At 42.2% G+C, this 13,651-nt stretch overlaps 1 protein-coding gene and 1 long non-coding RNA gene across 3 annotated transcripts in view; one reads left to right on the top strand and one right to left on the bottom strand.

Annotated features, from left to right (window-relative positions):
* Positions 1 to 13,651, bottom strand: part of FAM107B (family with sequence similarity 107 member B) — a 247,903-nt gene that overhangs the window by 80,618 nt on the left and 153,634 nt on the right. The window contains exon 1 of one of the 2 annotated variants that reach the window (XM_006150331.3): positions 9,379 to 9,550. The exons of the other annotated variant lie outside the window; for it this stretch is intronic. The gene's annotated coding sequence lies outside the window, so the exon portion shown is untranslated. Of the gene's footprint in view, positions 1 to 9,378; positions 9,551 to 13,651 lie in introns of those variants that run through there. 2 annotated transcript variants of the gene reach the window in all.
* The window catches only part of LOC102489759 (uncharacterized), a 28,208-nt gene continuing 24,252 nt past the window's right edge, over positions 9,696 to 13,651 (top strand). Inside the window, exons 1-2 of the long non-coding RNA XR_334797.2 lie at positions 9,696 to 9,737; positions 10,172 to 10,278. This is a non-coding gene — a long non-coding RNA (uncharacterized LOC102489759). The remainder of the gene's footprint in view (positions 9,738 to 10,171; positions 10,279 to 13,651) is intronic.

Genomic DNA, 13,651 nt, shown 5'->3' with positions numbered 1-13,651 from the left:
ACACACACTGTCCAGTCACTCACAGCACAGATTAAAGCTGAATAGGGTACAGCAGCAAGTAGAGACAACTTCTTTGCTGCCCCTTTCAAGTCTCTGCCCCTGTGCCATGCCCTACTTTTCCCCCTAGCTTCTGGCTCAAGTAATAAGGATGTTTACACTCACCATGCCCTGAACTGTCCAACAAGAATGGGGCAATGGTGTTCTTCCACCAATTTCAAAGACTCAGCATTTCACTGGTCAATCTTCTTTTAAAAAAAAAAATATAGAAAACTCCTCTGTGGTTCCAGTCATACAACAAGATTAACAAAGACATACAGAAAACCATTTTTATATTAAAATTTAATATAAGTAATTTTTTATTTTTAAATCCAGATGTTCTAAAATAAAAAGTAGCTTTTTTGTTTGCTATTTTGAACTAGTAAACTGGGATTATATTTAAAATTCTCTAAAAATAAAAGATATTCTACACCTAAACAGTTAGCTTAATGATGCCATAGTAAAGAGCATCTTATCTGAATCAAGAGTAGAACCCAGATGGAATGTTAGTCCTTATTCCAGAGGCAAATGCTCATCATGGCGAAAATTAAGAGGTGTTTAAAATCTTTCAAAAATTTCAGAATAATTATGATATACAAGAAGTCCTTTATAACACAGATTAAATCTTCCAATACAGAGTATATGTGGATAGGAAAAAATACTATTTAAATAAAGAACTGTTAGAAAGAGGGAGAAAAATATAAATGTATACTACAATTATATATACATCTTGAAAAATGCATATATAATTAAATTCCATCCTTTAATAAGGGAATAGCCTTGGGATACTCTGGAAAATGGCATTTCTAGTACACATAATATTTAAAACAACTCAAACATACAAGGTCCACTCAATGACATAATTATGTGTTTTTTAGTGCTGTCCTGATTCTATGCCTAAGAAAACTACTGCCCTGGGACCAGCAGATGGCATAATGGTTATGTTGCTGCACTACCATATAGTTGACTGCACTTCGAGTCTGGGACCTGGTGGCCTAAAACTCATGCCAGGAACATACGCATGTGTGCCCAAAATCTCGAGACGAGAATGGGAGTGAAGGTACTGCAACGTAGCCATCCCCCCTTGGGGGCGATTTCTCCCTTTCTGTCTCTCTGCCTCTCCAGCAAGTGCACATGCCCTATAGCAAAAATCTCTTTCTGAAAAACAAAAACACTAATGACCCAAATAAATCAATTTAAGACACTATAATTTCCACATGGTAACACCAAAATAAAAACTCAGTATAAATATTCTTAAAACTACAATGTTAGATTCACCCGGGAAGCGCATTAATTCCAATTAGGATTCTAAGTCCTTTCTAAAAGTAAAAAGTCATGAGCTTTAGATACATGTGTAAGGAAACACCCAGGAGTGGTCAAGAGGCAGTTGTGCAAAGAGAAGGCTCAGATCTGATTTGTATTCTTATAATTTTGGATAAGCTTTTTAATCTCTCTATGCTTCAGTTATCCCATGTGTAAAATACTAAGTCCCTCACAGAATTGTTGGAATATCACAGAGCATAAAGAATGTAACTGTAATTGGCACATAATAAATGCTCAGTGAATGGTAGCTATGATTATCAACTTAAGGCACATCTCAGAGGATGTTTTTTCATCAGCAGAGTCTTTTCTGACAAAGAATGTTCCTTAAAAGCAGATGAATTATGCAGTGATGAGCCTAAAAACATTATGCTAAATGAACAAAGCTGGACATAAAAGACCATATTGTAAGATTCTATTTGTACAAAATTTCTAGAAAAGGCAAAACTCTAGAGACAGAAAAAACGATCAGTAATTTCCTATGGTTGGGGGTAGGACCAGAAACTGACTACAAGGTCTAAAACTAGACTGGGGTAGAGACTGCCAAACCTTACAAATTTACTAAAAATTATGAAACCATACATTTATAATGAGTTAACTATATGGAATATAAATTATACCTCAATAAAGCTACATTAAAAAACAAAAACAAAAAATGATGTATTTCTAAAGTATTTGTGCAGGTACTTTCACATCAATCAGCCATGATAGTAAATTCAAATAATTACAGGGTGTAACAAAAATGGTTGAAAATGCAAGGTTTGAGCATGGATCTGATTAGGATCTTAATCATGACTCAGCTTTTCCCTAGCAAAAACCTTTTATTTTTCTAACCCTCTGTTTCTATATCTGCAAAATGAGAATGTAATAATAATCATTTCGGAGGCTATGCGAGCATTATAAAGATAATCCTCTACCTCCAGTCTTCCCATATTGATAAATAAATGATAGTATCTTGTACTCCATGACTAGAGGCCAAATTAGCTCCAATCCATGAGCAAGTCCTGATAGTTCCATCTTCTAAAACATAGGGCATCCAACCACTTCTCACCAACTCTATCTTGGTCCTTGTACATCTCCTAGGGATCCTGCAATAGCCCCCACTAATCCCTGTTCCCCATGCTCTCATTCCGCTTCCATTCCAGGCCCTCTGTAGTTACCACTGCTCTCCACAGAAAAATGGATATTTATAAAATGCAAGATGAATGTCTTCCACCTCCTTATAACCCTCCACAGTTTTCCCATTAGTTAATCCATAATCTATAAGACTCCCTGCTTAGACTTCATCTCATATCCTTCTTTCTACCCTGCCCACCTGGTTCCAGACACACAGGCCTTCTTGCTACTCCTTCAAGAGCAAGATCCTTCTGATCACTGGGCCATTATGTGCACTTCCTTCTGCACAGACTGTAGTGAAGCTCACCCTCTTACATCATTCAGATTGCAAATATTTTCCTCCTCAGAGAGACCACACCCTATTAAAAATACCTTTTTCTCTCCCACCAGCCACCAGCCCCTTGAGTTGATCTAATTTCCTTTACAGCACTGATCATGGGAATCATTTTATCTACCTATTTACTGTCTGTCATCCCACTAGAACATGTCCTCTTTATCCTATGTGCAGATCTATAGTCTGGAACAGTGCCTGGCATATATTAGCATTTGTGAAATATTTGCTGAATAAATGAAGAAATGCCATTAAGCATTTCACACAATGCCTACCACATAGGAAGTGCTCAAGAGCTAATAGTTGGTCATAATAATATTGCCATAATTTCATTTATTGTTTCCAATGCACTTCATAGGTAAGAATACAGAAGCCCTGATAGATTTACTGACTAGTCAGGGTCAAACTCTTAAGTCTGATCATCTATTATTACTTTTTGAAGCCTTCCATCCCCTAAACATAGAATAACAAAAAGGATCCTCCACGTTAGGAATCTGCAGGATGGTACAGCTGATTTTCCTCACTATTCTGTCCCCTGCCTCCTCTCGCCTTCAAAAAGTCACCTGTATAGTAGTGGAACCATGCTAGAATTCTGCGGCATTCTCTGGAAGGACAGCCAGATACAAAGAATGCAGGCTTTCATTTCATCATCAAGAAAACTCTAAGAGGTAGGCATATGTGATTAATTCCATTTTTTAGAGGAAAGTGTCAGAAAACAAAAATACACGGATGCTCAAAAAACACATACTAATTCATGGTGAGCTTGGGCTTAGGATACTCAAAATAATAAGTCTCTCTCTCTCTCCTATATTATACTACTCTGAGTAGCTACTGAAAAAAGGGGGAAGTGACCAGCAGTTGGCATAATGGCTATTTCGCTGGACTCCCACGTAGTCGGCCATGGTTCGGTCCCGGTCGCTTAAACTCACCCTGGGACATACACGCCCTAATAAACCTCTCGAAAACAAAACAAAACAAAACAAAACAACTTAGATGAAAAAAGGGGGAACAATGTTTAAAGGCCCCTAACCACAGTATCACCTATTTCAAATGACCAAAAGTTTTAAGGCAAAGAACACTGTAAATAAAGTCCCTCTGTGTGTATATATATCCACAGTGACATTTCTTCATTCACAACAGAAAGTACACATGAGAAACAGAGAGAGATGAACACACCCTCCTCAGGGTCTGGTTATGCCGCAATCCCCTTCCTCTAGCCCCCTAGCCTGCTGATCCCAGGCATGGATCAGGCTGACCACGCTGAGGACTTGAACTGTGATTGCCATGTGGGATTTGTCTTCTTTGAAGCAGCACACTACCAACATGCCATGGGACAAGCCCCACTGTAACATGTTTGAACTTTGTTTCTTTTACCTTTTTTTTTTTTTTTTGAGATTTTTGCTATAGGGCAAGTGAGCTTGCCAGACAGACAGACAGAGAGAGAGAAAGCGAGAAATCTCCCTACAGAAGGGATGGCCACACTGCAATCCCTTCTCTTCTTCTCTCTAAATCTTGAGCACTCACACACACGTGCCCGGTGTGAGTTTCAAGTCATTGGACTCAGGACTCGAACTACAGTCAACTACGTGGGAGTCCAGTGACACAACTGCTATGCCAACATTTTTAACTTCTTTCAGGACATGGGAATTTTAATACATTCACATCAGACATAATCACTCTTCACCAGCTACTTCACCAAAACCGATCTCTTTGGTAGAACTACACCACCCAAGGTTCAAAATTTCATTAATTTTTTTTTTTAGAGGTTTTTGCTTTAGGGCACGGGCACTCGCCAGACAGACAGAGAGAGACAGAGAGACAGAAACAGAGAAATCCCCCCCCCCAGGAGGGATGGCCACGCCGCAATCCCTTCTTTTCCATTCTCCTCTCAGGATCTTGGGCACACACACACACGCGCCCAGCGTGAGCTTTAAGCCACGGAGTCCGCAACACAAACCGCGGTCGACTACATGGGAGTCCAGCGACATAGCCATTACGCTAACTGCTGGTCCCAAGATTTCACTAATGTTAAAGCACTATTTCTTCCGTTTTCTGCATCTCTTCCCAAGTTTTCCCTCCTACAGTTTACTTGAGCTTGAATAATATTCTTAAGTCTTTTCACTTTTTCCTTACAAAATCCCTGTCTCATCTTTTCACTTATAACCTCGGGTGGACATAACTGCAGCCAGCTGACTAGCCCTCACTCCTGAGTCCCAGCCAGCTGGGGGCACCAGGTCCCTAACACCACTGGCTTCCCAAGATATTGGCCTTGACATTTACCCTCAGCAAGGACATGGAAACAACAGCACAAAGTGTCCCAGTCCTCACTGAATTCTGCACAAGAAAGTGTCCCAACCCCCTCAGCCAAAATTCTAGGCAAAACCCAGCAGACCACTTAATCTGCTCAGCCCAGCCCCTACCAGTATGCTCTTCATTGGCCAGCCTGGGCAATTCACATTCATTACCTGCCTCCTCTACCCTCCTTTACAGTCAGAACACAACCCCTGCCTGAGCTGTGACTTACATCATCCTTTCTGAGATACCTCAATTGCTAAACTGTTACTTTCTCTTTACAGCTCTTACCATACTGCAATTAAATAATTTTTGCATAAAGCTGTGCAATTCTTTCTATATCTTCCTCACCTACACTGCCATGAAGACACGGATTCCTCATCAGACTCGTTAACTGCAGTAAACCTGGTGCCTGGCACACAAGAGGTACTAGATAACGTCTGTGAAATGAAGATGAAATAAAAACCAAAGCTTCCCCCATCAGCCTTAGAAATGGCCCCTTGTCAATTTACCAAGCCTACATGGCAACCTAAGCCAGTTTGCCAAGTAATTTTATTTCTGTTACCTATAGGGTACTGGAATCAGTAACACAGGCTGAGCAGCCCTAAATAAAAAAATCTGAAGTGCTAACAACCTGAAACTTTCTGAGTACTGACAGAAAGCCACAAGTGGTATTAAATACAAAATGACTGTTTAAAATTACCTTCAAGCTTTGTATATACAGTGAACATGGAACAAAATTAAGTTCATGTTTAGATATCTCTAAGATACTCAACCTGTATCAGATGAGTTAAAGTGTTGATGACTCCTTTACAGCATAATTCCCTAAGAATTTAGGGTAAGGGAAAGTTCAGATGATAAAGTCCAGTACTTTTTGAACTAGAAAGGAAAAGGGGAGAAAAATGGTTTGCTTCAAGAAGGAAAAGGGAGGAATCAGCAGTTAGCATAATAGCTATGTCACTGAACTCCCATGTAGCCAACTACGGTTCGAGTCCCGGACTCGGTGGCTTAAACTCACGCTGGGCGCTTGTGCATGCATGCCCAAGATCCCGAGAGGAGAATGGAGGAGAAGGGATCGCATCGTGGCCATCCTCCCTGGGGAGTGATTTCTTGCGTTCTATCTCTCTGTCTGTCTCTGTCTTTCTGGCAAGCGCACATGCCCTATAGCAAAAAAACTCTCCAAAAAAGAAGGAAAAACAGACCAAGATTAAACAAGGGAACTACACAAAGAAGTCTCACTGGTCATCCCAAGGCTACATGCAGCCCTGGGATCACACATAACCTTCTTACCCACAGTAGATTTTCCAACCCAATGTGACCCCAGAAAGAGCCCCTAAATGAGCTGGTCCCATAGCCAAGTTCTCTAGACTTAAATAAGGGTGACAACTTGCCAAGATATCCAGGGACTTTTACAAATGCCTGAAATCTAGATCTCACTCAACCAAACTCCCTGACCCATACTCTCAAAACTTGCCCATAAAATTCTAGAGAAAAGCACAGAACACTAATAACAATAGTATGCTACCTTGATAATTTTCTCTGTTCCCTCTTTTAGTCAGAAGAAGTCATCTGTCCATCAACTAGTCCCAAAGAACATCAGTAAAAATCTTTTCCACCTTTCCTTGTGAGAGGGGCCAGACAGTGGCATAGCAGTAAGGCATTATGTTCTGTGAAGTAACCCCATATAAGAAGTTCAAGTCCAGAGACTTCCCTGAGTACACTGGGTATGTGTTTGCCCATGATCCAGGGATGGCTGACAGGTGAGGGTGAACCACAGTGTCAAGATCCTGGCTGAAGGTATTCTCTCACTCTCTGTCTTGCTTTCCCTTTCTCACTCATAGAAGACAATAGATAATTAAAAAAAAAAAATTACAGAGCACAAGAATGAATGAATGAATAACAGCACCCATCTTCTTACAGTTCAGGAGTTCAAGATTTCTTATAGTACTGATCTCACACACAAACCAAGTCTACTTTTAACCGATCCAGGAATGGAATCTCCGGTCCCCTGGGGTAGGAGGCTGCCATCAAAAATAACTACTGAAAGTCCATAACCCTAGGTCTCTCCCACACTTTCCTCTCCTTCCTGCCAGGCAGTAGGAGAAGTGAAGAACAAAACTAAACTCTGACCTCAGGTCCAGCTTGGCTCTGTTGCTTACACTAGCCAAGGTGCCATGGGAGAGTTGAAAAATATAAAATAAAGATTTTGTTATTTCCTACTGGAATTTTCTGTATGTAGAAGGTAGCATTATTCCTGAAGGTATGCTGATCATTACAGGAGACTATTATAGTTCACTCATTCAGTGCAGGTCACTACTAAATTGCAATACTACCCAAAGTGTTCATGCAGATGAAGGAATGCTAAACTGCAGATTAAGGAGCCCCAAATACTAGGAACCACAACAAAAAAATGCAGCTGACATGATATAATCACAACTTCCTTACTGCCAATTCTTTTAACTTTAAAAAGTATTGCATCATATTAATGATCAACCTACTTCTAAATGGTTGTCTCAAAGACCCCATTTTACTTTGCATATTTGAGAATTTAAACATCCAAAAATTTTAAATGAGAAAATAATGTCCAATGGCTAAATCTACACAAATATACACTCAAAAATACTCATGGAGAAACCCTTCTTATTTTACTTTCTCAGTGGAAGGTGTTTCAGAAGCAAGCATTATTATACTCAGCAGTAAAATCACTGTTGTTACTAGTTCTACAAAAAGAATTCCTTTCCATAACATATTTTTCATGAGTCTCGGAATACAACTCTACTTTTTAAATATTTTAAAAGCTGGAAATTTTACTTTTATTTTTAAAAAGTCAATCCGAAACTACTCCTTAAATGTAAAGAACACAGTCCAAAGAACATTTTTGTCAGTCCATTTTTCCAAATAAAGTGGAAATTACATTGTTTTTTCCTACATCTTCCTACTCCCTTCTGTACAGATGGGTATTTGCAAGGCAATGAGAAAAATATATTTGAAAACAACTTGTTGGTATTAAACAGTATAAAAATGGCAAACCAATATTGTAGAATTGTCAGTATAAATACGTTTTAGACTGATGTGACTGATAAAGATTAAGAATCAGCGATACCTTTAGTGTGTGTATCTCTCACAAGCACTCACATATACTTTCCCACAAACACACCCATGCCTGCCAATACATTAATCAAGCAAAGATGCCTCCATCCTCAGGATGTGTCTGGGTGGCAGGCACATGAGTAATTTTTTCTTTTTTTTTTTTTTTGTTTTTCATATTATATGTGAGCATATATAATTTTATAATTAAAAGCTTTCAACATGAAATTACTAACACTTCTCTACGCAGGCGACCCAGACAATATTTCATCTTGAAGCAACTTGGATGGCTAAAATGACCAAAGCAAAGGGGAGGGAACATGGCTAGAGAAATGGGGTGTTTAAAAGAAATCTCAAATTTAAGGTTGTAAAGTCTAAAAGGCCTCATTTTGTTCTTCTATCACACGCATTCAAATCAAGTAACTTTGCTCTACCGTTATTGACCACAATCTCTCACAGGAAGAGTATGGTTAGTATACCTTGCTGCAGAGATTAAGAGCTGCAATTTATCTTCTCAGTAGGATTCCTCTTCAAATTTCAGAAGGGCTTGCCACCATCCCCTACGAAGCGCGTTAAAACTTGGCCACATACATCAGTGCCATTTCCGAGTAACCTGAAGATGCTTGGAGGGAAATTATAAAACCCCAAATGTTTGGACTTGTGTGCTCACGCACACCCCATATGCTCGGCTCACTGGATAGTAAAGACAGATGAGTCAAAAACAGAAAACTTACTTGCAGGATGGAGACAGTGTCAAGGCCACCTTTCAAGCGGGGACAACCCCCCCCAGGCCCCGCCTTTGTCTGCCGGCAGGGGCTGGCGTCTGGCCGCGGACCCCGTCTGTCCGCCCCGGCAGCGAGGGGCGAGGGGGCGCCAAGAACCGGCATCCGGCAGCGCGGTCCACCCGACTGGGCAGCGCACCCCACTCCAGGCAGGAGTCCCCCGAATCACAGGGCCAAGGAGGCAACAATGAGCAGAGTGGCCACCCTGGCTTCTTTCCCTCCCATCGCCCGGCGCCTCGCAGCGCCCCTCGGCCGGGGCCACCGCCCGAGTCCCGCTGCGTGCAGGCGCTGGGACCCGGCCGGCGCAGTGCGGGTTGGCGTGCGGCGACCCGGGCTCCCCACACGCCCACCGCCCTTCTGCTCCCCGAGCCCCTCGTCTTTGTGTGGTAAAGTAAGTGCGGGGGGCGAACCTACCTCAGCGCGCACAAAGGCGCGCGGCTCCCTCCCCAGCTCGCTCTGAGAGCCCGCGGCGTTGTACAGCGGCTCAACTGCTCCGCGGCGGCTCGAGGAGGCGCAAGGGCGGCTCTGACGGCAGCGACCGGGCCCGCAGCACAGTCCAGCTCAGGGCGGCTCTCACACCCCGCGGCCCGGCGCGTCCGAATTAAGCGGCGGGGCGGGCCAGGGGCGGGGGCTTGGCAACCGCCCAGGGCACGCCCCCGAAGCCCGGCCCCGCCCGCCGCCCCGCCTTCCTCCCGCGCCCCGGCATTCGGCGTGCACTGCGTCTGCAGGCGGGGTGCACTGAGGGGAAGGCCGCCTTGGGCTGCTGTAGTTTGGTTAGTTTGCTTAGCTTCGGGGACTCTCAGGAGAGGAGAGGGGGGTGTTCGCAGAAAGAGACCGAGCGTTACCACAGGAGAGGGAAAAATGGGACTATGGAAGGCGCACGGCCGAATTAAAGCGCTCGCGTGCGCTCTCTCACACGCTCGCTCGCTCTCCGCCTTTCTCCATTTGTCTCGTTCTTTCCCTCATTCTGTCATTCTCCCTTACTCTCTCATTCTGTCATTCTCTCTCATTATTTCTCACTGTCTCTCGTTCTTTTCCTCCCCATTCTCTCTCATTTTCTCTCTTCTGCTTCTCTCATTCTCCCCCCATTCTCTTTCAATCTTTCTCCCTCACCCTTTCTCATCTTTCATTGTCTCTCTCATTCTCCTTCTCTGTCATTCTTTCTCCCTCATACTCACTCATATACGCTCTCTCTCCTCTCTCTCAGGAGTGTTGAGTGCTCCATGTCTGAGCTCCACTTCCATCCCATGCCTGTGAGATTGAGACTTGTCCCCACTGAGACCTTGTCTGAGAAGACAATTCAAAAGCAGTCAGGTAGGAAAATGAAACAGGTTTGTTGTAATTATATTACAGTCAAACCAGGGCTCAAAAGCACTGACCTGAGGATTTACTCATTCGCCCCCTCTCTTCATCAAAGAGTAACTGGAGATTTAAGTTGTGTGCACAGAAGAGAGTGTTTATTTTACCTCTTTTCTTTTTTTTTTTCCCTGTCCAACTTTGTTTCCTCAGCTCCTTTAAGGTAAGTTGCTTCTCTGGCCAACCCTGAGACTCTTAAGATTTCCATCTACCTGAATCACAGCAGGTATAAAAACAAGATCTGAAACAGGATCTGTTTCATAGTAACAATAAGGTCAACAGGTTGATGGATTTTAGACCAAAAGCTTTTTAATTTTCTTGGCAACAGATGACTAAAGGTTTATTTACTAGGAAACTTTTCTGACTAAACCAACTTAGGTCATGATCATATAGAAGTCTTATTAATTATGGATTTCAGTAAACAAATTACTGATTCCAAAGGTATCTGTCAAACACAATGCTCTAAGTCACAATGCCACCCCTAGGTCTTTGAAATCTGCTGAAGGGTAGGGTCACCTGACACAGAAATTGAAGAGAGAAGCTCCTTTCTGGTCCAGGAAGCTGAACTGTGAACTTCACTGGTGGTTTTTCTACAATTCTGCCTTCTCCCTCCATCCTTGCCTTGGTTTCTTTTCTTGATAATGGCTCCACTGGTCACCACACCAGAACCTGGGATCCATCTGAGACTTTCCCCTCACTTAGCACAGCAGTGTTAACTCCCAGTCCCGTGCATTGTGTGTGATGTCTAGCTGTCTCTCTGCCACCCATAGCACTGTCACAGCTGTTTTGAGGCTCTGTCACCCGCCTGATATGTCACTACCCACTAGCCCGGACCTCTAATCTCACACATGCTTCCTCCCAACTGCTTCCCAAAAGAACTTTCTTGGTGAAAATTATTCAGCTTCTTCCTCTGCTTAAAACTCTTTAATGGATAGTATCCAATGCCTAAGCACCTGATCAAGTCTAAGCGCCTTATAGCATACCACAGTGCAGCATCCTTCTCTGATATCACCTTGGTCATATATCTGTGCTGTTCTTACATCCCCTAGCTACTCAAGGGTCCAGCTAGCTGCAGCACCACATTTGCTGTATGACCTTGCTTGTGACTGGAGACTAGTTAGAGGAATGAATATATCACTTTCCCACATGCTTCTGCCTCTGCGCAATAAAGCTTCACCCCACTCCCAACCCCCAACAGCTCTACTCTTTTCTATACCCAGGCTCCTCTGAAAGCTTTCCCTGACCTGCTCAAATTGGTCTTTTCTGCCCACTTCATACCCAGCACAGTATTGTAATTATTGCACTGCATTGTAAGTAAGTGCCTCTTGAGCACAGAATTATGGCCTGGTATATATATATATATATATACACACACACACACACACACACACACACACACACGCCTTATAGATATCACCTTGGTCATATATCTGTGCTGTTCTTACATCCCCTAGCTACTCAAGGGTCCAGCTAGCTGCAGCACCACATTTGCTGTATGACCTTGCTTGTGACTGGAGACTAGTTAGAGGAATGAATATATCACTTTCCCACATGCTTCTGCCTCTGCGCAATAAAGCTTCACCCCACTCCCAACCCCCAACAGCTCTACTCTTTTCTATACCCAGGCTCCTCTGAAAGCTTTCCCTGACCTGCTCAAATTGGTCTTTTCTGCCCACTTCATACCCAGCACAGTATTGTAATTATTGCACTGCATTGTAAGTAAGTGCCTCTTGAGCACAGAATTATGGCCTGGTATATATATATATATATATACACACACACACACACACACACACACACACACACGCCTTATATGTATTTTTACTACCTTGTGCCTAATGTATCTCACATTAGACAATATGTTATGGACCAAATTGTGTTCTCTCTCATAATTCATATGTTGGAGCCCTAACCCCAGTGTGACTATATTTGGTGGTAGGGCCTATAAGAATAATTAAGGTTAAATGACATCGTAAGTGTGAGGCCCTAAACCCATAGGTCTGGTGACCTTATAGAAGAGATACCAGATCTCTTTCTCTCTATACACATACAAAGAGGCCATGTGTAAACACGGTAAGAAGGCAGATGTCAATAAGCCAAGAGTAGTCTCACTTGAAACCAACCCTTTTGGGATCCTGAACTTGGACTTCCTACCTCCAGAACTGTAAGGAGATAAAATGTCTTATTTAAGCTGCCCAGTCTGTGGTGTTCTGTTAAGACTACCTTCACAGATTAAAATACGAAGCATGCATTGGATTCTAGGATCTTATCTTGAAAAGCACTCACCTATCAGTGAGCCTTATTTGTCCTTCCAAAGCAGGACAAACTTCTATGATGCCAAGACATGGGACTATGTAGTAACAGTCTTTATTCTACCCTCTGAGAGAAAAGGAAATGTGCTCGTTCTGAGGTATAAATGCCTAAAGGCTTAAAGTCTTGATTTTACCCCTTCTACCAGGTACCATAATTTATATTAAACCAAAACAAATAAGTGGAGAGCAAACATTAAAAGACAGGAGGCTAACACCAGTTTATTAAATCCACTGTTTAGAGATGAATATTTCAAATCTCTAGGGTTATCTTAGGGGGAATTCGATTGAGTGTCCAATTTGATTTGAGACTTCTGGAGTCACTCTGGGTGGACCTCAGAAATAAAATCTTTAAAGTTAATGGACTAAGATGATATTTCTATTTTAATGTATACCATCCACTACAGTGCCTGGAACATGATAGGTGTGTGAAAGATGTTTGTAGAATGAATAAGCATGGCATTTCAGGTACAGCTGGGCTTCTCAGGGTTATACCAGGTGACACCAGACTCAGCCTGAGTCCAATGTGGTATAGATGCCTCTATCTGAATGTGGACAGGATGCTGGGAAGGGTCAGAGGAACTGCTGTGCTGTGTTTAGATTTTCATTCCTGGATAGATGCAGTTTATCAGATGGCAGGGAAAGCCTTTAGTGACTTGATTTCTTCATATAAAATATGAAAAAATACTCTGCATGGTTTCTGAGTCATTAAACTTATTACCAATGATAAGTTCTCTAATCTCACGTTACTGGAAAACATATATAATAATTTCCCATCTTAGAGCACTTAACCACAAGGTCAACCACATACTCAGCTTTAACCTCATCCTTTTGCATTGACATTTGGGGGCCTTGTAAAGTCATTCTTAAGGAAAATTGAAGAAAAAAATGAATATTTGGTGACATTCAGTGGAGTAAAGTAAAGCAATTTGAAATATACCATTTGCTATTTGTTTGTTTTGATTTGCTTATTTTTATTTTCTGGCTAGAGTGAGTGTATACTTTCCAGAGTGAGGGAAAGA

Source organism: Tupaia chinensis, unplaced genomic scaffold (genome assembly GCF_000334495.1).
Source record: "Tupaia chinensis unplaced genomic scaffold, TupChi_1.0 Scaffold000285_1, whole genome shotgun sequence".
Classification (NCBI taxonomy): Eukaryota; Metazoa; Chordata; class Mammalia; order Scandentia; family Tupaiidae; genus Tupaia; species Tupaia belangeri.
The sequence above is the reverse complement of the archived record's forward strand: the minus strand, read 5'-3'. Positions and strand labels throughout refer to the sequence as shown.